This window comes from Syngnathus scovelli, chromosome 18 (genome assembly GCF_024217435.2).
Source record: "Syngnathus scovelli strain Florida chromosome 18, RoL_Ssco_1.2, whole genome shotgun sequence".
Classification (NCBI taxonomy): Eukaryota; Metazoa; Chordata; class Actinopteri; order Syngnathiformes; family Syngnathidae; genus Syngnathus; species Syngnathus scovelli.
The window spans coordinates 3,672,621-3,700,055 of NC_090864.1; the positions used below are offsets into that span (position 1 = coordinate 3,672,621).

At 37.2% G+C, this 27,435-nt stretch overlaps 2 long non-coding RNA genes across 2 annotated transcripts in view; both read left to right on the forward strand.

Moving 5' to 3' along the window:
* The window catches only part of LOC137839673 (uncharacterized), a 146,236-nt gene that overhangs the window by 41,236 nt on the left and 77,565 nt on the right, over positions 1 to 27,435 (forward strand). The window lies entirely within an intron of this gene.
* The window catches only part of LOC137839672 (uncharacterized), a 47,985-nt gene continuing 20,550 nt past the window's right edge, over positions 1 to 27,435 (forward strand). Inside the window, exon 1 of the long non-coding RNA XR_011085728.1 lies at positions 1 to 27,435. This exon is cut by the window's right edge and continues 572 nt beyond it. This is a non-coding gene — a long non-coding RNA (uncharacterized lncRNA).

Consider the following 27,435-nt stretch of genomic DNA (forward strand, 5'->3'; position numbering starts at 1 on the left):
GGTAAGTGGGAAGTTGTGGAATAGGTAGGCAAAAGATGAAGAGTTGAAAGTTGGAACGGGTTGAATCGGTTGAACAATGTAGAAATTAGAGTAGAAAAACGAAATTTTGGAGATTTTGGTTGAATTTCAAATTTGGAATTTTTGGTAAGTCGGAAGTTGTGGAATAGGTAGGCAAAAGATGAAGAGTTGAAAGTTGGAATGGGTTGAATCGGTTGAACAATGTAGAAATTAGAGTAGAAAAACAAAATGTTGGAGAATTTGGTTGAATTTCAAATATGGAATTTTTGGTAAGTGGGAAGTTGTGGAATAGATAAGCAAAAGATGAACAGTTGAAAGTTGGAATGAGTTGAATCGGTTGAACAATGTAGAAATTAGAGTAGAAAAACGAAATTTAGAAAGATTTGGTTGAATTTCAAATTTGGAATTTTTGGTAAACGGGAAGTTGTGGAATAGGTAGGCAAAACATGAACAGTTGAAAGTTGGAATGAGTTGAATCGGTTAAAAAATGTAGAAATTAGAGTAGAAAAACAAAATTTTTGAGAATTTGGTTGAATTCCAAATTTGAAAATTTGGAATTTTTTATAAGTTGGAAGTTGTGGAATAGTTAGAAAAAGATGAACAGTTGAAAGTTGGAATGGGTTGAATCGGTCTAAAAACGTAAAAGTTAGAGTGGAAAAACGAAATTTTGGAGAATTTGGTTGAATTTCAAATTTGGAATTTTTGGTAAGTGGGAAGTTGTGGAATAGGTAGGCAAAAGATGAACAGTTGAAAGTTGGAATGAGTTGAATCGGTTGAACAATGTAGAAAAAAGTGGAATGATGTAAATGTGAAATGTCGAATCTGCCATTAAGAATGAATGGGGAAAAATTTGTCGTAAGTTCGCGAATTTTGCGAAATCGGAAAATTTTCGGAACGAGAAAAATGGAAGCGCTCATCTCGTGAATATTTGGAACACGTCAAAAGTGGAACGGAGTGAATCGGATGAACTATGTGGAAGAAGAAGCGGGACAAAAAAGTGTGGAGAATAAAATATAATAATAATAATAATAATAATAATAATAATAGAGAATGGTGTAGAATAACATATGTGTGAAGGCCATCGCCTTCACACAACTAGAAAATGCAATTTCTGGAGAAATTGCGTGTGAAGGCGAAGACTTTGAATCACTTCTTGGGGAATGATGTTGAAATGAGTTGAATTTCTTGAGAAAATAGAAGTGTAATACTAAATTTTGGAGAATTTGGTTGAATTTCAAATTTGAAAGTTTGGAATTTTTGGTAAGTGGAAAGTTGTGGAATAGGTAGAAAAATGATGAACAGTTGAAAGTTGGAATGGGTAGAATCGGTTGAAAAATGTAGAAATTAGAGTAGAAAGACGAAATTTAGAAAAATTTGGTTGAATTTCAAATTTGGAATTTTTGGCAAATGGGAAGTTGTGGAATAGGTTGGCAAAAGATGAACAGTTGAAAGTTGGAATGAGTTGAATAAGTTGAAAAATGTAGAAATTAGAGTAGAAAAACGAAAATTTGGAGAATTTGGTTGAATTTCAAATTTGGAATTTTTGATCAGTGGGAAGTTGTGGAATAGGTAGGCAAAAGATGAACAGTTGAAAGTTGGAATGGGTAGAATTGGTTGAAAAATGTAGAAATTAGAGTAGAAAAACGAAATTTTGAAAAATTTGGTTGAATTTCAAATTTGGAATTTTTGGTAAACGGGAAGTTGTGGAATAGGTAGGCAAAAGATGAACAGTTGAAAGTTGGAATGGGTTGAATCGGTTGAACAATGTAGAAATTAGAGTAGAAAAATGAAATTTTGGGTAATTTGGTTGAATTTCAAATTTGGAATTTTTGGTAGGTGGGACGTTGTGCAATAGGTAGGCAAAAGATGAACAGTTGAAAGTTGGAATGGGTAGAATCGGTTGAGAAATGTAGAAATTAGAGTAGAAAAACGAAATTTAGAAAAATTTGGTTGAATTTCAAATTTGGAATTTTTGGCAAATGGGAAGTTGTGGAATAGGTTGGCAAAAGATGAACAGTTGAAAGTTGGAATGAGTTGAATCGGTTGAAAAATGTAGAAGTTAGAGTAGAAGAACGAAATTTTGGAGAATTTGGTTGAATTTCAAATTTAAAAATTTGGAGTTTTTGGTAGGTGAGAAGTTGTGGAATAGGCAGGCAAAAGATGAACAGTTGAAAGTTGGAATGGGTTGAATCGGTTGAAAAACGTAGAAGTTAGAGTAAAAAAACAAAATTTTGTAGAATTTGGTTGAATTTCAAATTTGAAAATTTTGAATATTTGGTATGTGAGAAGTTGTGGAATAGGCAGGCAAAAGATGAACAGTTGAAAGTTGGAATGGGTTGAATCGGTTGAAAAATGTAGAAATTAGAGTAGAAAAATGAAATTACGAAGAATTTGGTTGAATTTCAAATTTGAAAATTTGGAATTTTTTTGTAAGTGGGAAGTTGTGGAATAGGTAGGCAAAAGATGAACAGTTGGAAGTTGGAATGGGTTGAATCGGTCGAAAAATGTAGAAATTAGAGGTGAAAAACGAAATTTCGTGAAATTTTGTCGGAATTTCTAACGTGAAAACGTGAAATTTTTGAATTTGGGAATTTTGGGAATGTCGAGAATCATTCCGAATGTGGTTTGAATGTGCTGAATGAGTTGAATTTAAAAGGGGAATGACGTAAATGTGAAATGTCGAATCTGCCATTGAGAATGAATGGGGAAAAATTTGTCGTAAATTCGCGAATTTTACGAAATCGGAAAATTTTCGGAACGAGAAAAATGGAAGCGCTCATCTCGTGAATATTTGGAATACGTCAAAAGTGGAACGGAGTGAATCGGATGAATTATGTGGAAGAAGAAGCGGGACAAAAAAGTGGCGGGAATAAAATACAAGAATAATAATAACTAGAAAATGCAATTTCTGGAGAAATTGCGTGTGAAGGCGAAGACTTTGAATCACTTCTTAGGGAATGATGCCGAATGATGCTGAAATGAGTTGAATTTCTTGAGAAATGTGGAAAATAGAAGTATAATACTAAATTTTGGAGAATTTGGTTGAATTTCAAATTTGAAGTTTGGAATTTTATGTAAGTGGGAGGTTGTGGAATAGGTAGGCAAAATATGAAAAGTTGAATGTTGGAACGGGTAGAATCGGTTAAAAAATGTAGAAGTTAGAACAAATGTTGAATCCCCATAGAGAATGAATGGGAATTAAAAGAAAAAATAATTGCGCCAAAATATTTTGAAATTTGGAACTAAACGAAAAAAAAACAGCTTCAGGAGGTTCACTTTTGGGGTTAAAATGTTGAAACGGGTTCAATCGGACAAAAAATGCAAAAGTTAGCGACTAATGTAGCTATTTAGGGCAGTTAATGTTGAAATAAGGTCAGTTCCGGGGTGATTTGGGTCACTTCCGGTCTATTTGGGTCACTTCCGGTTTGATTAGAGGCACTTCCGGTCTAGCTGAGGTCACTTCCGGTTTATTTGGGGTCACTTCCGGTTTAAAAAGGTCACTTCCGGTTTAAAAAGGTCACTTCCGGTTTGATTTGGGATCACTTCCGGTTTACCTGAGGACACTTCCTGTTTACCTAAGGTCACTTCCGGTTCGATTTGGGGCACTTCCGGTTCATTCTAGGTTCATTTGGAGCACTTCAGGGTCAATCCAAGATGGCCGCCACACTGGAAGTGGGGGTCAAGGGTTGAATTTTGTAAGCATAGTGGAAGTGGGGGTGAAGGGGGTGAATATGGTAAGGATGAGGTGACCAAAGTGAATAAAGTTGGAATGGGTTGAATCGGTTGAAAAATGTAGAAATTAGAGTAGAAAAACCAAATTTTGTAGAATTTGGTTGAATTTCAAAATTGAAAATTTGGAAATTTTGGTAAGTGGGAAGGTGTGGAATAGGTAGGCAAAAGATGAACAGTTGAAAGTTGGAATGGGTTGAATCGGTTGAAAAACGTAGAAGTTAGAGTAGAAAAACGAAATTTTGGAGAATTTGGTTGAATTTCAAATTTGAAATTTTGGAATTTTTGGTAGGTGAGAAGTTGTGGAATAGGCAGGCAAAAGATGAAAAGTTGAAAATTGGAATGGGTTGAATCGGTTGAAAAATGTAGAAACTAGAGGTGAAAAACGAAATTTCGTGAAATTTTGTCGGAATTTTTAACGTGAAAACGTGAAATTTTTGAATTTGGGAATTTTGGGAATGTCGAGAATCATTCCGAATGTGGTTTGAATGTGCTGAATGAGGTGAATTTAAAAGGGGAATGACGTAAATGTGAAATGTAGAATTTGCCATTGAGAATGAATGGGGAAAAATTTGTCGTAAATTCGCGAATTTTGCGAAATCGGAAAATTTTCGGAACGAGAAAAATGGAAGCGCTCATCTCGTGAATATTTGGAATACGTCAAAAGTGGAACGGAGTGAATCGGATGAATTATGTGGAAGAAGAAGCGGGACAAAAAAGTGTGGAGAATAAAATATAATAATAATAATAATAACTAGAATTTGCAATTCCTGAAGAAATTGCGTGTGAAGGTGAAGAGGTTGAATAAATACTTGGGGAATGCTGCAGAATGATGTTGAAAAGAGTTGAATCGGTTGAAAAATGTAGAAATTACAAGGGAAAAAGGAAATTTGGGAAAATTGGGTGTGAATTTCAAAATTGAAAATTTGGAATTTTGGGTAAGTGGGAAGTTGTGGAATAGGTAGGAAAATGATGAACAGTTGAAAGGTGGAATGGCTTGAATAAGTTGAAAAATGTAGAAATTAGAGTAGAAAAACAAAATTGCAGAGAATTTTTGGTAAGTGGGAAATTGTGGAATAGGAAGGCAAAAGATGAACAGTTGAAAGTTGGAACGAATTGAATCGGTTAAAAAATGTAGAAGTTAGAGCAAAACTTGAATCCTAATAGAGAATGAATGGGAATTAAAAGAAAAAAAAATTGCACCAAAATTTTTTGAAATTTGGGACAAAAGGAAAAAAAAGGCTTCAGGAGGTTCACTTTTGGGGTTAAAATGTTGAAACGGGTTTAATCGGGCAAAATTTGCGAAAGTTAGTGCAAATGTATGTATTTAGGGCACTTACTGTTGAAATATGGTCACTTCCGGTTTGATTTGGGTCACTTCCGGTCTATTTGGGTCACTTCCGGTTTGATTAGAGGCACTTCCGGTCTAGCTGAGGTCACTTCCGGTTTATTTGGGGTCACTTCCGGTTGAAAAAGGTCACTTCCGGTTTGATTTGGGGTCACTTCCGGTTTGATTTGGGGTCACTTCCGGTTTACCTGAGGTCACTTCCGGTTCATTTGGGGTCAATTCCGGTTTGATTTGGGGCACTTCCAGTTCATTCCGGGTTCATTGGGGCACTTCAGGGTCAATCCAAGATGGCCGCCACTCTGGAAGTGGGGGTCAAGGGTTGAATTGTGGAAGTGGGGGTGAAGGGGGTGAATATGGTAAGCATAAGGTGAACAAAGTGAATAAAGTTGGAATGGGTTGAATCGGTTGAAAAATGTAGAAATTAGAAGGGAAAAACTAAATTTTGGGAAAATTTGGTGTGAATTTCAAAATTGAAAATTTGGAAATTCTGCTAAGTGGGAAGGTGTGGAATAGGTAGGCAAAAGATGAACAGTTGAAAGTTGGAACGAGTTGAATCGGTGGAAAAATGTAGAAACTAGAAGTGAAAAACTAAATTTTGTGAAATTTTGCAAAATTTTGTGCAAATTTTAAAAGTGAAAACGTGAAATTTTTGAATTTGGCAAGTTTGGGAATGTCCCCAATGTGATTTGAATGTGTTGAAATAAGTGAATTTCAAACTGGAACAACAAAAATGTGAAATGTTGAATCTGCCATTAAGAATGAATGGGGAAAAAAATGCCACAAAATCGTGAATTTTGTGAAAACGGAAAATTTTTCGAACAAAAAAAATGTAAGCAGCCGTGTCATGAATATTTGGAATAAGTGAAAAGTGGAACGGAGTGAATCGGTTGAAGTATGTGGAAGGAGTTAAGCGTCAAAAAAGTGAGCGGAATAAGTAGAATAATAATAATAATAATAATAATAATAAAGGACAGCAATAACAATAGTGTGAAGGTCTTCACCTTCACACTAATAATAATAATAGAGAATGGTGTAGAATAACATATGTGTGAAGGCCATCGCCTTCACACAACTAGAAAATGCAATTTCTGGAGAAATTGCGTGTGAAGGCGAAGACTTTGAATCACTTCTTGGGGAATGATGCCGAATGATGTTGAAATGAGTTGAATTTCTTGAGAAATGTGGAAAATAGAAGTGTAATACTAAATTTTTGAGAATATGGTTGAATTTCAAATTTGATTTTTGGAATTTTTGGTAAGTGGAAAGTTGTGGAATAGGCAGGCAAAGGATGAACAGTTGAATGTTGGAACTGGTTGAATCGGTTAAAAAATGTAGAAGTGAGAGCAAATGTTGAATCCCCATAGAGAATGAATGGGAATTAAAAGAAAAAGCAATTGCGCCAAAATATTTTGAAATTTGGAACAAAACGTAAAAAAACAGCTTCAGGAGGTTCACTTTTGGGGTTAAAATGTTGAAACGGGTTCAATCGGACAAAAAATGCAAAAGTTAGCGCCTAATGTAGCTATTTATGACAGTTAATGTTGAAATAAGTTCACTTCCGGGTTGATTTGGGTCACTTCCGGTCTATTTGGGTCACTTCCGGTCTGATTAGAGGCACTTCCGGTCCAGCTGAGGTCACTTCCGGTTTATTTGGGGCCACTTCCGGTTTAAAAAGGTCACTTCCGGTTTAAAAAGGTCACTTCCGGTTTGATTTGGGGTCACTTCCGGTTTACCTAAGGTCACTTCCTGTTTACCTAAGGTCACTTCCGGTTCGATTTGGGGCACTTCCGGTTCATTCTAGGGTCATTGGGAGCACTTCAGGGTCAATCCAAGATGGCCGCCACACTGGAAGTGGGGGTCAAGGGTTGAATTGTGTAAGCATAGTGGAAGTGGGGGTGAAGGGGGTGAATATGGTAAGGATGAGGTGACCAAAGTGAATAAAGTTGGAATGGGTTGAATCGGTTGAAAAATGTAGAAATTAGAGTAGAAAAACCAAATTTTGTAGAATTTGGTTGAATTTCAAAATTGAAAATTTGGAAATTTTGGTAAGTGGGAAGGTGTGGAATAGGTAGGCAAAAGATGAACAGTTGAAAGTTGGAATGGGTTGAATCGGTTGAAAAACGTAGAAGTTAGAGTAGAAAAACGAAATTTTGGAGAATTTGGTTGAATTTCAAATTTGAAATTTTGGAATTTTTGGTAGGTGAGAAGTTGTGGAATAGGCAGGCAAAAGATGAAAAGTTGAAAATTGGAATGGGTTGAATCGGTTGAAAAATGTAGAAACTAGAGGTGAAAAACGAAATTTCGTGAAATTTTGTCGGAATTTTTAACGAGAAAACGTGAAATTTTTGAATTTGGGAATTTTGGGAATGTCGAGAATCATTCCGAATGTGGTTTGAATGTGCTGAATGAGGTGAATGTAAAAGGGGAATGACGTAAATGTGAAATGTCGAATCTGCCATTGAGAATGAATGGGGAAAAATTTGTCGTAAATTCGCGAATTTTGCGAAATCGGAAAATTTTCGGAACGAGAAAAATGGAAGCGCTCATCTCGTGAATATTTGGAATACGTCAAAAGTGGAACGGAGTGAATCGGATGAATTATGTGGAAGAAGAAGCGGGACAAAAAAGTGGCGGGAATAAAATAGAAGAATAATAATAACTAGAAAATGCAATTTCTGGAGAAATTGCGTGTGAAGGCGAAGACTTTGAATCACTTCTTGGGGAATGATGCCGAATGATGTTGAAATGAGTTGAATTTCTTGAGAAATGTGGAAAATAGAAGTGTAATACTAAATTTTGGAGAATTTGGTTGAATCTCAAATTTGAAAGTTTGGGATTTTTGGTAAGTGGGAGGTTGTTGAATAGGTAGGCAAAAGATGAACAGTTGAAAGTTGGAACAGGTTGAAACGGTTAAAAAATGTAGAAGTTAGAGCAAATCTTGAATCCCCATAGAGAATGAATGGGAATTAAAAGAAAAAGCAATTGCGCCAAAATTTTTTGAAATTTGGAACAAAAGGAAGAAAACGGCTTCAGGAGGTTCACTTTTGGGGTTAAAATGTTGAAATGGGTTCAATCGGACAAAAAATGCAAAAGTTAGCGACTAATGTAGCTATTTAGGGCAGTTAATGTTGAAATAAGGTCGCTTCCGGGGTGATTTGGGTCACTTCCGGTCTATTTGGGTCACTTCCGGTTTCATTAGAGGCACTTCCGGTCTAGTAGAGGTCACTTCCGGTTTATTTGGGGTCACTTCCGGTTTAAAAAGGTCACTTCCGGTTTAAAAAGGTCACTTCCGGTTTGATTTGGGGTCACTTCCGGTTTACCTCAGGTCACTTCCGGTTCATTTGGGGTCACTTCCGGTTTGATTTGGGTCACTTCCGGTCTATTTGGGTCACTTCCGGTTTGAATAGAGGCACTTCCGGTCTAGCTGAGGTCACTTCCGGTTTATTTGGGGTCACTTCCGGTTTAAAAAGGTCACTTCCGGTTTAAAAAGGTCACTTCCGGTTTGATTTGGGGTCACTTCCGGTTTACTTGAGGTCACTTCCGGTTCATTTGGGGTCACTTCCGGTTTGATTTGGGTCACTTCCGGTCTATTTGGGTCACTTCCGGTTTGATTAGAGGCACTTCCGGTCTAGCTGAGGTCACTTCCGTTTTTTTTGGGGTCACTTCCGGTTTAAAAAGGTCACTTCCGGTCTAAAAAGGTCACTTCCGGTTTGATTTGGGGTCACTTCCGGTTTACCTGGGGTCACTTCCGGTTCATTTGGGGTCACTTCCGGTTTGATTTGGGTCACTTCTGGTCTATTTGAGTCACTTCCGGTTTGAATAGAGGCACTTCCGGTCTAGCTGAGGTCACTTCCGGTTTATTTGGGGTCACTTCCGGTTTAAAAAGGTCACTTCCGGTTTAAAAAGGTCACTTCCGGTTTGATTTGGGGTCACTTCCGGTTTACCTGGGGTCACTTCCGGTTCATTTGGGGTCACTTCCGGTTTGATTTGGGTCACTTCCGGTCTATTTGAGTCACTTCCGGTTTGAATAGAGGCACTTCCGGTCTAGCTGAGGTCACTTCCGGTTTATTTGGGGTCACTTCCGGTTCAAAAAGGTCACTTCCGGTTTAAAAAGGTCACTTCCGGTTTGATTTGGGGTCACTTCCGGTTTACTTGAGGTCACTTCCGGTTCATTTGGGGTCACTTCCGGTTTGATTTGGGTCACTTCCGGTCTATTTGGGTCACTTCCGGTTTGATTAGAGGCACTTCCGGTCTAGCTGAGGTCACTTCCGGTTTATTTGGGGTCACTTCCGGTTTAAAAAGGTCACTTCCGGTTTAAAAAGGTCACTTCCGGTTTGATTTGGGGTCACTTCCGGTTTACCTAAGGTCACTTCCTGTTTACCTAAGGTCACTTCCGGTTCGATTTGGGGCACTTCCGGTTCATTCTAGGGTCATTGGGAGCACTTCAGGGTCAATCCAAGATGGCCGCCACACTGGAAGTGGGGGTCAAGGGTTGAATTGTGTAAGCATAGTGGAAGTGGGGGTGAAGGGGGTGAATATGGTAAGGATGAGGTGACCAAAGTGAATAAAGTTGGAATGGGTTGAATCGGTTGAAAAATGTAGAAATTAGAGTAGAAAAACCAAATTTTGTAGAATTTGGTTGAATTTCAAAATTGAAAATTTGGAAATTTTGGTAAGTGGGAAGGTGTGGAATAGGTAGGCAAAAGATGAACAGTTGAAAGTTGGAATGGGTTGAATCGGTTGAAAAACGTAGAAGTTAGAGTAGAAAAACGAAATTTTGGAGAATTTGGTTGAATTTCAAATTTGAAATTTTGGAATTTTTGGTAGGTGAGAAGTTGTGGAATAGGCAGGCAAAAGATGAACAGTTGAAAATTGGAATGGGTTGAATCGGTTGAAAAATGTAGAAACTAGAGGTGAAAAACGAAATTTCGTGAAATTTTGTCGGAATTTTTAACGTGAAAACGTGAAATTTTTGAATTTGGGAATTTTGGGAATGTCGAGAATCATTCCGAATGTGGTTTGAATGTGCTGAATGAGGTGAATTTAAAAGGGGAATGACGTAAATGTGAAATGTAGAATCTGCCATTGAGAATGAATGGGGAAAAATTTGTCGTAAATTCGCGAATTTTGCGAAATCGGAAAATTTTCGGAACGAGAAAAATGGAAGCGCTCATCTCGTGAATATTTGGAATACGTCAAAAGTGGAACGGAGTGAATCGGATGAATTATGTGGAAGAAGAAGCGGGACAAAAAAGTGTGGAGAATAAAATATAATAATAATAATAATAACTAGAAAATGCAATTTCTGGAGAAATTGCGTGTGAAGGCGAAGACTTTGAATCACTTCTTGGGGAATGATGCCGAATTATGTTGAAATGAGTTGAATTTCTTGAGAAATGTGGAAAATAGAAGTGTAATACCAAATTTTGGAGAATTTGGTTGAATTTCAAATTTGAAGTTTGGTATATTTGGTAAGTGGGAAGTTGTGGAATAGGTAGGCAAAAGATGAACAGTTGAATGTTGGAGCGGGTTGAATTGGTTAAAAAATTTAGAAGTTAGAGCAAATGTTGAATCCCCATAGAGAATGAATGGGAATTAAAAGAAAAAGCAATTGCGCCAAAATATTTAGAAATTTGGAACAAAACGAATAAAAACAGCTTCAGGAGGTTCACTTTTGGGGTTAAAATGTTGAAACGGGTTCAATCGGACAAAAAATGCAAAAGTTAGCTACTATTGTAGCTATTTAGGGCAGTTAATGTTGAAATAAGGTCACTTCTGGGGTGATTTGGGTCACTTCCGGTCTATTTGGGTCACTTCCGGTTTGATTAGAGGCACTTCCGGTCTAGCCGAGGTCACTTCCGGTTAATTTGGGGTCACTTCCGGTTTAAAAAGGTCCCTTCCGGTTTAAAAAGGTCACTTCCGGTTTGATTTGGGGTCACTTCCGGTTTACCTAAGGTCACTTCCTGTTTACCTAAGGTCACTTGCGGTTTGATATGGGGCGCTTCCGGTACATTCTGGGTTCATTGGGGGCACTTCCGGGTCAATCCAAGATGGCCGCCACACTGGAAGTGTGGGTGAAGGAGGTGAATATGGTAAGCAAAAGATAAACAAAGTGAATAAAGTTGGAATGGGTTGAATCGGTTGAAAAATGTAGAGTAGAAAAACGAAATTGTAGAGAATTTTTGGTAAGTGGAAAGTTGTGGAATAGGCAGGCAAAGGATGAACAGTTGAATGTTGGAACGGGTTGAATCGGTTAAAAAATGTAGAAGTGAGAGCAAATGTTGAATCCCCATAGAGAATGAATGGGAATTAAAAGAAAAAGCAATTGCGCCAAAATATTTTGAAATTTGGAACAAAACGTAAAAAAACAGCTTCAGGAGGTTCACTTTTGGGGTTAAAATGTTGAAACGGGTTCAATCGGACAAAAAAATGCAAAAGTTAGCGCCTAATGTAGCTATTTATGGCAGTTAATGTTGAAATAAGTTCACTTCCGGGTTGATTTGGGTCACTTCCGGTCCAGTAGGGTCACTTCCGGTCTGATTAGAGGCACTTCCGGTCCAGCTGAGGTCACTTCCGGTTTATTTGGGGTCACTTCCGGTTTAAAAAGGTCACTTCCGGTTTAAAAAGGTCACTTCCGGTTTGATTTGGGGTCACTTCCGGTTTACCTGAGGTCACTTCCTGTTTACCTAAGGTCACTTCCGGTTTGATTTGGGCCACTTCCGGTTCATTCTAGGTTCATTGGGAGCACTTCAGGGTCAATCCAAGATGGCCGCCACACTGGAAGTGGGGGTCAAGGGTTGAATTTTGTAAGCATAGTGGAAGTGGGGGTGAAGGGGGTGAATATGGTAAGGATGAGGTGACCAAAGTGAATAAAGTTGGAATGGGTTGAATCGGTTGAAAAATGTAGAAATTAGAGTAGAAAAACCAAATTTTGTAGAATTTGGTTGAATTTCAAAATAGAAAATTTGGAAATTTTGGTAAGTGGGAAGGTGTGGAATAGGTAGGCAAAAGATGAACAGTTGAAAGTTGGAATGGGTTGAATCGGTTGAAAAACGTAGAAGTTAGAGTAGAAAAACGAAATTTTGGAGAATTTGGTTGAATTTGAAATTTGAAATTTTGGAATTTTTGATAGGTGAGAAGTTGTGGAATAGGCAGGCAAAAGATGAACAGTTGGAAGTTGGAATGGGTTGAATCGGTTGAAAAATGTAGAAATTAGAGTAGAAAAACGAAATTACGAAGAATTTGGTTGAATTTCAAATTTGAAAATTTGGAATTTTTTTGTAAGTGGGAAGTTGTGGAATAGGTAGGCAAAAGATGAACAGTTGGAAGTTGGAACGGGTTGAATCGGTCGAAAAATGTAGAAATTAGAGGTGAAAAACGAAATTTCGTGAAATTTTGTCGGAATGTTTAACGTGAAAACGTGAAATTTTTGAATTTGGGAATTTTGGGAATGTCGAGAATCATTCCGAATGTGGTTTGAATGTGCTGAATGAGGTGAATTTAAAAGGGGAATGACGTAAATGTGAAATGTCGAATCTGCCATTGAGAATGAATGGGGAAAAATTTGTCGTAAATTCGCGAATTTTGCGAAATCGGAAAATTTTCGGAACGAGAAAAATGGAAGCGCTCATCTCGTGAATATTTGGAATACATCAAAAGTGGAACGGAGTGAATCGGATGAACTATGTGGAAGAAGAAGCGGGACAAAAAAGTGTGGAGAATAAAATAGAAGAATAATAATAATAATAATAATAATAGAGAATGGTGTAGAATAACATATGTGTGAAGGCCATCGCCTTCACACAATAATAATAATAATAGAGAATGGTGTAGAATAACATATGTGTGAAGGCCATCGCCTTCACACAATAACTAGAATTTGCAATTCCTGAAGAAATTGCGTGTGAAGGTGAAGAGGTTGAATAAATACTTGGGGAATGCTGCAGAATGATGTTGAAAAGAGTTGAATCGGTTGAAAAATGTAGAAATTACAAGGGAAAAAGGAAATTTGGGAAAATTGGGTGTGAATTTCAAAATTGAAAATTTGGAATTTTGGGTAAGTGGGAAGTTGTGAAATAGGTAGGAAAATGATGAACAGTTGAAAGGTGGAATGGGTTGAATAAGTTGAAAATGTAGAAATTAGAGTAGAAAAACAAAATTGTAGAGAATTTTTGGTAAGTGGGAAGTTGTGGAATAGGAAGGCAAAAGAGGAACAGTTGAAAGTTGGAACGAGTTGAATCAGTTAAAAAATGTAGAAGTTAGAGCAAATCTTGAATCCTAATAGAGAATGAATGGGAATTAAAAGAAAAAAAAAATGCACCAAAAGTTTCTGAAATTTGGAACAAAAGGAAAAAAACGGCTTCAGGAGGTTCACTTTTGGGGTTAAAATGTTGAAATGGGTTTAATCGGGCAAAATTTGCAAAAGTTAGCGCAAATGTAGGTAATTAGGGCACTTAATGTTGAAATATGGTCATTTCCGGTTTGATTTGGGTCACTTCCGGTTTGATTAGAGGCACTTCCGGTCTAGCTCAGGTCACTTCCGGTTTATTTGGGGTCACTTCCGGTTTAAAAAGGTCACTTCCGGTTGAAAAAGGTCACTTCCGGTTTGATTTGGGGTCACTTCCGGTTTGATTTGGGGTCACTTCCGGTTTACCTGAGGTCACTTCCGGTTCATTTGGGGTCAATCCCGGTTTGATTTGGGGCACTTCCAGTTCATTCCGCGTACATTGGGGCACTTCAGGGTCAATCCAAGATGGCCGCCACTCTGGAAGTGGGGGTCAAGGGTTGAATTGTGGAAGTGGGGGTGAAGGGGGTGAATATGGTAAGCATAAGGTGAACAAAGTGAATAAAGTTGGAATGGGTTGAATCGGTCGAAAAATATAGAAATTAGAAGGGAAAAACTAAATTTTTGGAAAATTTGGTGTGAATTTCAAAATTGAAAATTTGGAAATTTTGCTAAGTGGGAAGGTGTGGAATAGGTAGGCAAAAGATGAACAGTTGAAAGTTGGAACGAGTTGAATCGGTGGAAAAATGTAGAAATTAGAAGTGAAAAACTAAATTTAGTGAAATTTTGCAAAATTTTGTGCAAATTTTAAAAGTGAAAACGTGAAATTTGTGAATTTGGCAAGTTTGGGAATGTCCCAAATGTGATTTGAATGTGTTGAAATAAGTGAATTTCAAACTGGAACAACAAAAATGTGAAATGTTGAATCTGCCATTAAGAATGAATGGGGAAGAATTTGCCGGAATTTTGTGAATTTTGCGAAAACGGAAAATTTTTTGAACGAAAAAAATGTAAGCACCCGTGTCATGAATATTTGGAATCAGTGAAAAGTGGAATGGAGTGAATCGGTTGAAGTATGTGGAAGTAGTTAACGGACAAAAAAGTGAGCGGAATAAGTAGAATAATAATAATAACTAGAATTTGCAATTCCTGAAGAAATTGCGTGTGAAGGTGAAGAGGTTGAATAAATACTTGGGGAATGTTGCAGAATGATGTTGAAAAGACTTGAATCGGTTGAAAAATGTAGAAATTACAAGGGAAAAAGGAAATTTGGGAAAATTGGGTGTGAATTTCAAAATTGAAAATTTGGAATTTTGGGTAAGTGGGAAGTTGTGGAATAGGTAGGAAAATGATGAACAGTTGAAAGGTGGAATGGGTTGAATAAGTTGAAAATGTAGAAATTAGAGTAGAAAAACAAAATTGTAGAGCATTTTTGGTAAGTGGGAAGTTGTGGAATAGGAAGGCAAAAGAGGAACAGTTGAAAGTTGGAACGAGTTGAATCGGTTAAAAAATGTAGAAGTTAGAGCAAATCTTGAATCCTAATAGAGAATGAATGGGAATTAAAAGAAAAACAATTGCACCAAAAGTTTCTGAAATTTGGAACAAAAGGAAAGAAACGGCTTCAGGAGGTTCACTTTTGGGGTTAAAATGTTGAAATGGGTTTAATCGGGCAAAATTTGCAAAAGTTAGCGCAAATGTAGGTATTTAGGGCACTTAATGTTGAAATATGGTCATTTCCGGTTTGATTTGGGTCACTTCCGGTTTGATTAGAGGCACTTCCGGTCCAGCTGAGGTCACTCCCGGTTTATTTGGGGTCACTTCCGGTTTAAAAAGGTCACTTCCGGTTGAAAAAGGTCACTTCCGGTTTGATTTGGGGTCACTTCCGGTTTGATTTGGGGTCACTTCCGGTTTACCTGAGGTCACTTCCGGTTCATTTGGGGTCAATTCCGGTTTGATTTGGGGCACTTCCAGTTCATTCCAGGTTCATTGGGGCACTTCAGGGTCAATCCAAGATGGCCGCCACTCTGGAAGTGGGGGTCAAGGGTTGAATTGTGGAAGTGGGGGTGAAGGGGGTGAATATGGTAAGCATAAGGTGAACAAAGTGAATAAAGTTGGAATGGGTTGAATCGGTTGAAAAATGTAGAAATTAGAAGGGAAAAACTAAATTTTGGGAAAATTTGGTGTGAATTTCAAAATTGAAAATTTGGAAATTTTGCTAAGTGGGAAGGTGTGGAATAGGTAGGCAAAAGATGAACAGTTGAAAGTTGGAACGAGTTGAATCGGTGGAAAAATGTAGAAACTAGAAGTGAAAAACTAAATTTTGTGAAATTTTGCGAAATTTTGTGCAAATTTTAAAAGTGAAAACGTGAAATTTTTGAATTTGGCAAGTTTGGGAATGTCCCCAATGTGATTTGAATGTGTTGAAATAAGTGAATTTCAAACTGGAACAACAAAAATGTGAAATGTTGAATCTGCCATTAAGAATGAATGGGGAAAAAAATGCCACAAAATCGTGAATTTTGTGAAAACGGAAAATTTTTCGAACAAAAAAAATGTAAGCAGCCGTGTCATGAATATTTGGAATAAGTGAAAAGTGGAACGGAGTGAATCGGTTGAAGTATGTGGAAGGAGTTAAGCGTCAAAAAAGTGAGCGGAATAAGTAGAATAATAATAACTAGAAAATGCAATTTCTGGAGAAATTGCGTGTGAAGGCGAAGACTTTGAATCACTTCTCGGGGAATGATGCCGGATGATGTTGAAATGAGTTGAATTTCTTGAGAAATGTGGAAAATAGAAGTGTAATACTAAATTTTGGAGAATGTGGTTGAATTTCAAATTTGAATTTTGGAATTTTTGGTAAGTGGGAGGTTGTGGAATAGGTAGGCAAAGGATGAACAGTTGAAAGTTGGAACGGGTTGAAACGGTTAAAAAATGTAGAAGTTGGAGCAAATCTTGAATCCCCATAGAGAATGAATGGGAATTAAAAGAAAAAGCAATTGCGCCAAAATATTTTGAAATTTGGAACAAAAGGACAAAAAACGGCTTCAGGAGGTTCCCTTTTGGGGTTAAAATGTTGAAACGGATTTAATCGGACAAAAATTGAAAAAGTTGGCTAAAATGTAGCTATTTAGGGCACTTAATGTTGAAATAAGATCATTTCCGGTTTGATTTGGGTCACTTCCGGTTTGATTAGAGGCACTTCCGGTCCAGCTGAGGTCCTTCCGGTTTATTTGGGGTCACTTCCGGTTTAAAAAGGTCACTTCTGGTTTAAAAAGGTCACTTCCGGTTTGATTTGGGGTCACTTCCGGTTTACCTGAGGCCACTTCCTGTTTACCTAAGGTCACTTCCGGTTCGATTTGGGGCACTTCCGGTTCATTCTAGGTTCATTGGGAGCACTTCAGGGTCAATCCAAGATGGCCGCCACACTGGAAGTGGGGGTCAAGGGTTGAATTGTGTAAGCATAGTGGAAGTGGGGGTGAAGGGGGTGAATATGGTAAGGATGAGGTGACCAAAGTGAATAAAGTTGGAATGGGTTGAATCGGTTGAAAAATGTAGAAATTAGAGTAGAAAAACCAAATTTTGTAGAATTTGGTTGAATTTCAAAATTGAAAATTTGGAAATGTTGGTAAGTGGGAAGGTGTGGAATAGGTAGGCAAAAGATGAACAGTTGAAAGTTGGAATGGGTTGAATCGGTTGAAAAACGTAGAAGTTAGAGTAGAAAAACGAAATTTTGGAGAATTTGGTTGAATTTCAAATTTGAAATTTTGGAATTTTTGATAGGTGAGAAGTTGTGGAATAGGCAGGCAAAAGATGAACAGTTGAAAGTTGGAATGGGTTGAATCGGTTGAAAAATGTAGAAATTAGAGTAGAAAAACGAAATTACGAAGAATTTGGTTGAATTTCAAATTTGAAAATTTGGAATTTTTTTGTAAGTGGGAAGTTGTGGAATAGGTAGGCAAAAGATGAACAGTTGGAAGTTGGAACGGGTTGAATCGGTCGAAAAATGTAGAAATTAGAGGTGAAAAACGAAATTTCGTGAAATTTTGTCGGAATTTTTAACGTGAAAACGTGAAATTTTTGAATTTGGGAATTTTGGGAATGTCGAGAATCATTCCGAATGTGGTTTGAATGTGCTGAATGAGGTGAATTTAAAAGGGGAATGACGTAAATGTGAAATGTCGAATCTGCCATTGAGAATGAATGGGGAAAAATTTGTCGTAAATTCGCGAATTTTGCGGAATCGGAAAATTTTCGGAACGAGAAAAATGGAAGCCCTCATCTCGTGAATATTTGGAATACGTCAAAAGTGGAACGGAGTGAATCGGATGAATTATGTGGAAGAAGAAGCGGGACAAAAAAGTGGCGGGAATAAAATAGAATAATAATAATAATAATAATAGAGAATGGTGTAGAATAACATATGTGTGAAGGCCATCGCCTTCACACAATAATAACTAGAATTTGCAATTCCTGAAGAAATTGCGTGTGAAGGTGAAGAGGTTGAATAAATACTTGGGGAATGCTGCAGAATGATGTTGAAAAGAGTTGAATCGGTTGAAAAATGTAGAAATTACAAGGGAAAAAGGAAATTTGGGAAAATTGGGTGTGAATTTCAAAATTGAAAATTTGGAATTTTGGGTAAGTGGGAAGTTGTGAAATAGGTAGGAAAATGATGAACAGTTGAAAGGTGGAATGGGTTGAATAAGTTGAAAATGTAGAAATTAGAGTAGAAAAACAAAATTGTAGAGAATTTTTGGTAAGTGGGAAGTTGTGGAATAGGAAGGCAAAAGAGGAACAGTTGAAAGTTGGAACGAGTTGAATCAGTTAAAAAAATGTAGAAGTTAGAGCAAATCTTGAATCCTAATAGAGAATGAATGGGAATTAAAAGAAAAAAAATGCACCAAAAGTTTCTGAAATTTGGAACAAAAGGAAAAAAACGGCTTCAGGAGGTTCACTTTTGGGGTTAAAATGTTGAAATGGGTTTAATCGGGCAAAATTTGCAAAAGTTAGCGCAAATGTAGGTAATTAGGGCACTTAATGTTGAAATATGGTCATTTCCGGTTTGATTTGGGTCACTTCCGGTTTGATTAGAGGCACTTCCGGTCTAGCTCAGGTCACTTCCGGTTTATTTGGGGTCACTTCCGGTTTAAAAAGGTCACTTCCGGTTGAAAAAGGTCACTTCCGGTTTGATTTGGGGTCACTTCCGGTTTGATTTGGGGTCACTTCCGGTTTACCTGAGGTCACTTCCGGTTCATTTGGGGTCAATCCCGGTTTGATTTGGGGCACTTCCAGTTCATTCCGCGTACATTGGGGCACTTCAGGGTCAATCCAAGATGGCCGCCACTCTGGAAGTGGGGGTCAAGGGTTGAATTGTGGAAGTGGGGGTGAAGGGGGTGAATATGGTAAGCATAAGGTGAACAAAGTGAATAAAGTTGGAATGGGTTGAATCGGTCGAAAAATATAGAAATTAGAAGGGAAAAACTAAATTTTTGGAAAATTTGGTGTGAATTTCAAAATTGAAAATTTGGAAATTTTGCTAAGTGGGAAGGTGTGGAATAGGTAGGCAAAAGATGAACAGTTGAAAGTTGGAACGAGTTGAATCGGTGGAAAAATGTAGAAATTAGAAGTGAAAAACTAAATTTAGTGAAATTTTGCAAAATTTTGTGCAAATTTTAAAAGTGAAAACGTGAAATTTGTGAATTTGGCAAGTTTGGGAATGTCCCAAATGTGATTTGAATGTGTTGAAATAAGTGAATTTCAAACTGGAACAACAAAAATGTGAAATGTTGAATCTGCCATTAAGAATGAATGGGGAAGAATTTGCCGGAATTTTGTGAATTTTGCGAAAACGGAAAATTTTTTGAACGAAAAAAATGTAAGCACCCGTGTCATGAATATTTGGAATCAGTGAAAAGTGGAATGGAGTGAATCGGTTGAAGTATGTGGAAGTAGTTAACGGACAAAAAAGTGAGCGGAATAAGTAGAATAATAATAATAATAATAATAAAGGACAGCAATAACAATAGTGTGAAGGTCTTCACCTTCACACTAATAACTAGAATTTGCAATTCCTGAAGAAATTGCGTGTGAAGGTGAAGAGGTTGAATAAATACTTGGGGAATGTTGCAGAATGATGTTGAAAAGAGTTGAATCGGTTGAAAAATGTAGAAATTACAAGGGAAAAAGGAAATTCGGGAAAATTGGGTGTGAATTTCAAAATTGAAAATTTGGAATTTTGGGTAAGTGGGAAGTTGTGGAATAGGTAGGAAAATGATGAACAGTTGAAAGGTGGAATCGGTTGAATAAGTTGAAAATATAGAAATTAGAGTAGAAAAACAAAATTGTAGAGAATTTTTGGTAAGTGGGAAGTTGTGGAATAGGAAGGCAAAAGAGGAACAGTTGAAAGTTGGAACGAGTTGAATCGGTTAAAAAATGTAGAAGTTAGAGCAAATCTTGAATCCTAATAGAGAATGAATGGGAATTAAAAGAAAAAAAAATTGCACCAAAAGTTTCTGAAATTTGGAACAAAAGGAAAGAAACGGCTTCAGGAGGTTCACTTTTGGGGTTAAAATGTTGAAATGGGTTTAATCGGGCAAAATTTGCAAAAGTTAGCGCAAATGTAGGTATTTAGGGCACTTAATGTTGAAATATGGTCATTTCCGGTTTGATTTGGGTTACTTCCGGTTTGATTAGAGGCACTTCCGGTCTAGCTGAGGTCACTTCCGGTTTATTTGGGGTCACTTCCGGTTGAAAAAGGTCACTTCCGGTTTGATTTGGGGTCACTTCCGGTTTGATTTGGGGTCACTTCCGGTTTACCTGAGGTCACTTCCGGTTCATTTGGGGTCAATTCCGGTTTGATTTGGGGCACTTCCAGTTCATTCCGGGTTCATTGGGGCACTTCAGGGTCAATCCAAGATGGCCGCCACTCTGGAAGTGGGGGTCAAGGGTTGAATTGTGGAAGTGGGGGTGAAGGGGGTGAATATGGTAAGCATAAGGTGAACAAAGTGAATAAAGTTGGAATGGGTTGAATCGGTTGAAAAATGTAGAAATTAGAAGGGAAAAACTAAATTTTGGGAAAATTTGGTGTGAATTTCAAAATTGAAAATTTGGAAATTTTGCTAAGTGGGAAGGTGTGGAATAGGTAGGCAAAAGATGAACAGTTGAAAGTTGGAACGAGTTGAATCGGTGGAAAAATGTAGAAACTAGAAGTGAAAAACTAAATTTTGTGAAATTTTGCGAAATTTTGTGCAAATTTTAAAAGTGAAAACGTGAAATTTTTGAATTTGGCAAGTTTGGGAATGTCCCCAATGTGATTTGAATGTGTTGAAATAAGTGAATTTCAAACTGGAACAACAAAAATGTGAAATGTTGAATCTGCCATTAAGAATGAATGGGGAAAAAAATGCCACAAAATCGTGAATTTTGTGAAAACGGAAAATTTTTCGAACAAAAAAAATGTAAGCAGCCGTGTCATGAATATTTGGAATAAGTGAAAAGTGGAACGGAGTGAATCGGTTGAAGTATGTGGAAGGAGTTAAGCGTCAAAAAAGTGAGCGGAATAAGTAGAATAATAATAATAATAACTAGAATTTGCAATTCCTGAAGAAATTGCGTGTGAAGGTGAAGAGGTTGAATAAATACTTGGGGAATGTTGCAGAATGATGTTGAAAAGAGTTGAATCGGTTGAAAAATGTAGAAATTACAAGGGAAAAAGGAAATTTGGGAAAATTGGGTGTGAATTTCAAAATTGAAAATTTGGAATTTTGGGTAAGTGGGAAGTTGTGGAATAGGTAGGAAAATGATGAACAGTTGAAAGGTGGAATGGGTTGAATAAGTTGAAAATGTAGAAATTAGAGTAGAAAAACAAAATTGTAGAGAATTTTTGGTAAGTGGGAAGTTGTGGAATAGGAAGGCAAAAGAGGAACAGTTGAAAGTTGGAACGAGTTGAATCGGTTAAAAAATGTAGAAGTTAGAGCAAATCTTGAATCCTAATAGAGAATGAATGGGAATTAAAAGAAAAAAAAATTGCACCAAAAGTTTCTGAAATTTGGAACAAAAGGAAAGAAACGGCTTCAGGAGGTTCACTTTTGGGGTTAAAATGTTGAAATGGGTTTAATCGGGCAAAATTTGCAAAAGTTAGCGCAAATGCAGGTATTTAGGGCACTTAATGTTGAAATATGGTCATTTCCGGTTTGATTTGGGTCACTTCCGGTTTGATTAGAGGCACTTCCGGTCCAGCTGAGGTCACTTCCGGTTTATTTGGGGTCACTTCCGGTTGAAAAAGGTCACTTCCGGTTTGATTTGGGGTCACTTCCGGTTTGATTTGGGGTCACTTCCGGTTTACCTGAGGTCACTTCCGGTTCATTTGGGGTCAATTCCGGTTTGATTTGGGGCACTTCCAGTTCATTTCGGGTTCATTGGGGCACTTCAGGGTCAATCCAAGATGGCCGCCACTCTGGAAGTGGGGGTCAAGGGTTGAATTGTGGAAGTGGGGGTGAAGGGGGTGAATATGGTAAGCATAAGGTGAACAAAGTGAATAAAGTTGGAATGGGTTGAATCGGTTGAAAAATGTAGAAATTAGAAGGGAAAAACTAAATTTTGGGAAAATTTGGTGTGAATTTCAAAATTGAAAATTTGGAAATTTTGCTAAGTGGGAAGGTGTGGAATAGGTAGGCAAAAGATGAACAGTTGAAAGTTGGAACGAGTTGAATCGGTGGAAAAATGTAGAAACTAGAAGTGAAAAACTAAATTTTGTGAAATTTTGCAAAATTTTGTGCAAATTTTAAAAGTGAAAACGTGAAATTTTTGAATTTGGCAAGTTTGGGAATGTCCCCAATGTGATTTGAATGTGTTGAAATAAGTGAATTTCAAACTGGAACAACAAAAATGTGAAATGTTGAATCTGCCATTAAGAATGAATGGGGAAAAAAATGCCACAAAATCGTGAATTTTGTGAAAACGGAAAATTTTTCGAACAAAAAAAATGTAAGCAGCCGTGTCATGAATATTTGGAATAAGTGAAAAGTGGAACGGAGTGAATCGGTTGAAGTATGTGGAAGGAGTTAAGCGTCAAAAAAGTGAGCGGAATAAGTAGAATAATAATAATAATAATAATAATAATAAAGGACAGCAATAACAATAGTGTGAAGGTCTTCACCTTCACACTAACTAGAATTTGCAATTCCTGAAGAAATTGCGTGTGAAGGTGAAGAGGTTGAATAACTACTTGGGGAATGTTGCAGAATGATGTTGAAAAGAGTTGAATCGGTTGAAAAATGTAGAAATTACAAGGGAAAAAGGAAATTTGGGAAAATTGGGTGTGAATTTCAAAATTGAAAATTTGGAATTTTGGGTAAGTGGGAAGTTGTGGAATAGGTAGGAAAATGATGAACAGTTGAAAGGTAGAATGGGTTGAATAAGTTGAAAATGTAGAAATTAGAGTAGAAAAACAAAATTGTAGAGAATTTTTGGTAAGTGGGAAGTTGTGGAATAGGAAGGCAAAAGAGGAACAGTTGAAAGTTGGAACGAGTTGAATCGGTTAAAAAATGTAGAAGTTAGAGCAAATCTTGAATCCTAATAGAGAATGAATGGGAATTAAAAGAAAAAAAAATTGCACCAAAAGTTTCAGAAATTTGGAACAAAAGGAAAAAACGGCTTCAGGAGGTTCACTTTTGGGGTTAAAATGTTGAAATGGGTTTAATCGGGCAAAATTTCCAAAAGTTAGCGCAAATGTAGGTATTTAGGGCACTTAATGTTGAAATATGGTCATTTCCGGTTTGATTTGGGTCACTTCCGGTTTGATTAGAGGCACTTCCGGTCTAGCTGAGGTCACTTCCGGTTTATTTGGGGTCACTTCCGGTTTAAAAAGGTCACTTCCGGTTGAAAAGGGTCACTTCCGGTTTGATTTGGGGTCACTTCCGGTTTGATTTGGGGTCACTTCCGGTTTACCTGAGGTCACTTCCGGTTCATTTGGGGTCAATTCCGGTTTGATTTGGGGCACTTCCAGTTCATTCCGGGTTCATTGGGGCACTTCAGGGTCAATCCAAGATGGCCGCCACTCTGGAAGTGGGGGTCAAGGGTTGAATTGTGGAAGCGGGGGTGAAGGGGGTGAATATGGTAAGCATAAGGTGAACAAAGTGAATAAAGTTGGAATGGGTTGAATCGGTTGAAAAATGTAGAAATTAGAAGGGAAAAACTAAATTTTGGGAAAATTTGGTGTGAATTTCAAAATTGAAAATTTGGAAATTTTGCTAAGTGGGAAGGTGTGGAATAGGTAGGCAAAAGATGAACAGTTGAAAGTTGGAACGAGTTGAATCGGTGGAAAAATGTAGAAACTATAAGTGAAAAACTAAATTTTGTGAAATTTTGCAAAATTTTGTGCAAATTTTAAAAGTGAAAACGTGAAATTTTTGAATTTGGCAAGTTTGGGAATGTCCCCAATGTGATTTGAATGTGTTGAAATAAGTGAATTTCAAACTGGAACAACAAAAATGTGAAATGTTGAATCTGCCATTAAGAATGAATGGGGAAAAAAATGCCACAAAATCGTGAATTTTGTGAAAACGGAAAATTTTTCGAACAAAAAAAATGTAAGCAGCCGTGTCATGAATATTTGGAATAAGTGAAAAGTGGAACGGAGTGAATCGGTTGAAGTATGTGGAAGGAGTTAAGCGTCAAAAAAGTGAGCGGAATAAGTAGAATAATAATAATAAAGGACAGCAATAACAATAGTGTGAAGGTCTTCACCTTCACACTAACTAGAATTTGCAATTCCTGAAGAAATTGCGTGTGAAGGTGAAGAGGTAGAATAAATACTTGGGGAATGTTGCAGAATGATGTTGAAAAGAGTTGAATCGGTTGAAAAATTTAGAAATTACAAGGGAAAAAAATTTGGGAAAATTGGGTGTGAATTCTAAAATTGAAAATTTGGAATTTTGGGTAAGTGGGAAGTTGTGGAATAGGTAGGAAAATGATGAACAGTTGAAAGGTGTAATGGGTTGAATAAGTTGAAAAATGTAGAAATTAGAGTAGAAAAACAAAATTGTAGAGAATTTTTGGTAAGTGGGAAGTTGTGGAATAGGAAGGCAAAAGAGGAACAGTTGAAAGTTGGAACGAGTTGAATCGGTTAAAAAAAGTAGAAGTTAGAGCAAATCTTGAATCCTAATAGAGAATGAATGGGAATTAAAAGAAAAAAAATTGCACCAAAATTTATTGAAATTTGGAACAAAAGGAAAAAAAACAGCTTTAGGAGTTTCACTTTTGGGGTTAAAATGTTGAAATGGGTTTAATCGGGCAAAATTTGCAAAAGTTAGAGCAAATGTAGGTATTTAGGGCACTTAATGTTGAAATACGGTCACTTCCGGTTTGATTTGGGTCACTTCCGGTCTATTTTGGGTCACTTCCGGTTTGATTAGATACACTTCCGGTCTAGCTGAGGTCACTTCCGGTTTATTTGGGGTCACTTCCGGTTTAAAAAGGTCACTTCCGGTTTGATTTGGGGTCACTTCCGGTTTAATTTGGGGTCACTTCCGGTTTACCTGAGGTCACTTCCGGTTCATTTGGGGTCAATTCCGGTTTGATTTGGGGCACTTCCAGTTCATTCCGGGTTCATTGGGGCACTTCAGGGTCAATCCAAGATGGCCGCCACTCTGGAAGTGGGGGTCAAGGGTTGAATTGTGGAAGTGGGGGTGAAGGGGGTGAATATGGTAAGCATAAGGTGAACAAAGTGAATAAAGTTGGAATGGGTTGAATCGGTTGAAAAATGTAGAAATTAGAAGGGAAAAACTAAATTTTGGGAAAATTTGGTGTGAATTTCAAAATTGAAAATTTGGAAATTTTGCTAAGTGGGAAGGTGTGGAATAGGTAGGCAAAAGATGAACAGTTGAAAGTTGGAACGAGTTGAATCGGTGGAAAAATGTAGAAACTAGAAGTGAAAAACTAAATTTTGTGAAATTTTGCAAAATTTTGTGCAAATTTTAAAAGTGAAAACGTGAAATTTTTGAATTTGGCAAGTTTGGGAATGTCCCCAATGTGATTTGAATGTGTTGAAATAAGTGAATTTCAAACTGGAACAACAAAAATGTGAAATGTTGAATCTGCCATTAAGAATGAATGGGGAAAAAAATGCCACAAAATCGTGAATTTTGTGAAAACGGAAAATTTTTCGAACAAAAAAAATGTAAGCAGCCGTGTCATGAATATTTGGAATAAGTGAAAAGTGGAACGGAGTGAATCGGTTGAAGTATGTGGAAGGAGTTAAGCGTCAAAAAAGTGAGCGGAATAAGTAGAATAATAATAATAAAGGACAGCAATAACAATAGTGTGAAGGTCTTCACCTTCACACTAATAATAATAAAGGACAGCAATAACAATAGTGTGAAGGTCTTCACCTTCACACTAATAATAATAATAATAATAGAGAATGGTGTAGAATAACATATGTGTGAAGGCCATCGCCTTCACACAACTAGAAAATGCAATTTCTGGAGAAATTGCGTGTGAAGGCGAAGACTTTGAATCACTTCTTTGGGAATGATGCCGAATGATGTTGAAACGAGTTGAATTTCTTGAGAAATGTGGAAAATAGAAGTGTAATACTAAATTTTGGAGAATTTGGTTGAATTTCAAATTTGAAGTTTGGAATTTTTGGTAAGTGGGAGGTTGTGGAATAGGTAGGGAAAAGATGAACAGTTGAATATTGGAACGGGTTGAATTGGTTTAAAAAATGTGGAAGTTAGAGAAAATGTTGAATCCCCATAGAGAATGAATGGGAATGAAAAGAAAAAATAATAATTAAAATTTGGAACAAAACGAAAAAAAAAGGCTTCAGGAAGTTCACTTTTGGGGTTAAAATGTTGAAACGGGTTCAATCGGACAAAAAATGCAAAAGTTAGTGACTAATGTAGCTATTTAGGGCAGTTAATGTTGAAATAAGGTCACTTCCGGGGTGATTTGGGTCACTTCCGGTCTATTTGGGTCACTTCCGGTTTGATTAGAGGCACTTCCGGTCTAGCTGAGGTCACTTCCGGTTTATTTGGGGTCACTTCCAGTTTAAAAAGGTCACTTCCGGTTTAAAAAGGTCACTTCCGGTTTGATTTGGGGTCACTTCCGGTTTACCTAAGGTCACTTCCTGTTTACCTAAGGTCACTTCCGGTTCCATTTGGGGCACTTCCGGTTCATTCTAGGGTCATTGGGAGCACTTCAGGGTCAATCCAAGATGGCCGCCACACTGGAAGTGGGGGTCAAGGGTTGAATTGTGTAAGCATAGTGGAAGTGGGGGTGAAGGGGGTGAATATGGTAAGGATGAGGTGACCAAAGTGAATAAAGTTGGAATGGGTTGAATCGGTTGAAAAATGTAGAAATTAGAGTAGAAAAACCAAATTTTGTAGAATTTGGTTGAATTTCAAAATTGAAAATTTGGAAATTTTGGTAAGTGGGAAGGTGTGGAATAGGTAGGCAAAAGATGAACAGTTGAAAGTTGGAATGGGTTGAATCGGTTGAAAAACGTAGAAGTTAGAGTAGAAAAACGAAATTTTGGAGAATTTGGTTGAATTTCAAATTTGAAATTTTGGAATTTTTGGTAGGTGAGAAGTTGTGGAATAGGCAGGCAAAAGATGAAAAGTTGAAAATTGGAATGGGTTGAATCGGTTGAAAAATGTAGAAACTAGAGGTGAAAAACGAAATTTCGTGAAATTTTGTCGGAATTTTTAACGAGAAAACGTGAAATTTTTGAATTTGGGAATTTTGGGAATGTCGAGAATCATTCCGAATGTGGTTTGAATGTGCTGAATGAGGTGAATGTAAAAGGGGAATGACGTAAATGTGAAATGTCGAATCTGCCATTGAGAATGAATGGGGAAAAATTTGTCGTAAATTCGCGAATTTTGCGAAATCGGAAAATTTTCGGAACGAGAAAAATGGAAGCGCTCATCTCGTGAATATTTGGAATACGTCAAAAGTGGAACGGAGTGAATCGGATGAATTATGTGGAAGAAGAAGCGGGACAAAAAAGTGGCGGGAATAAAATAGAAGAATAATAATAATAACTAGAAAATGC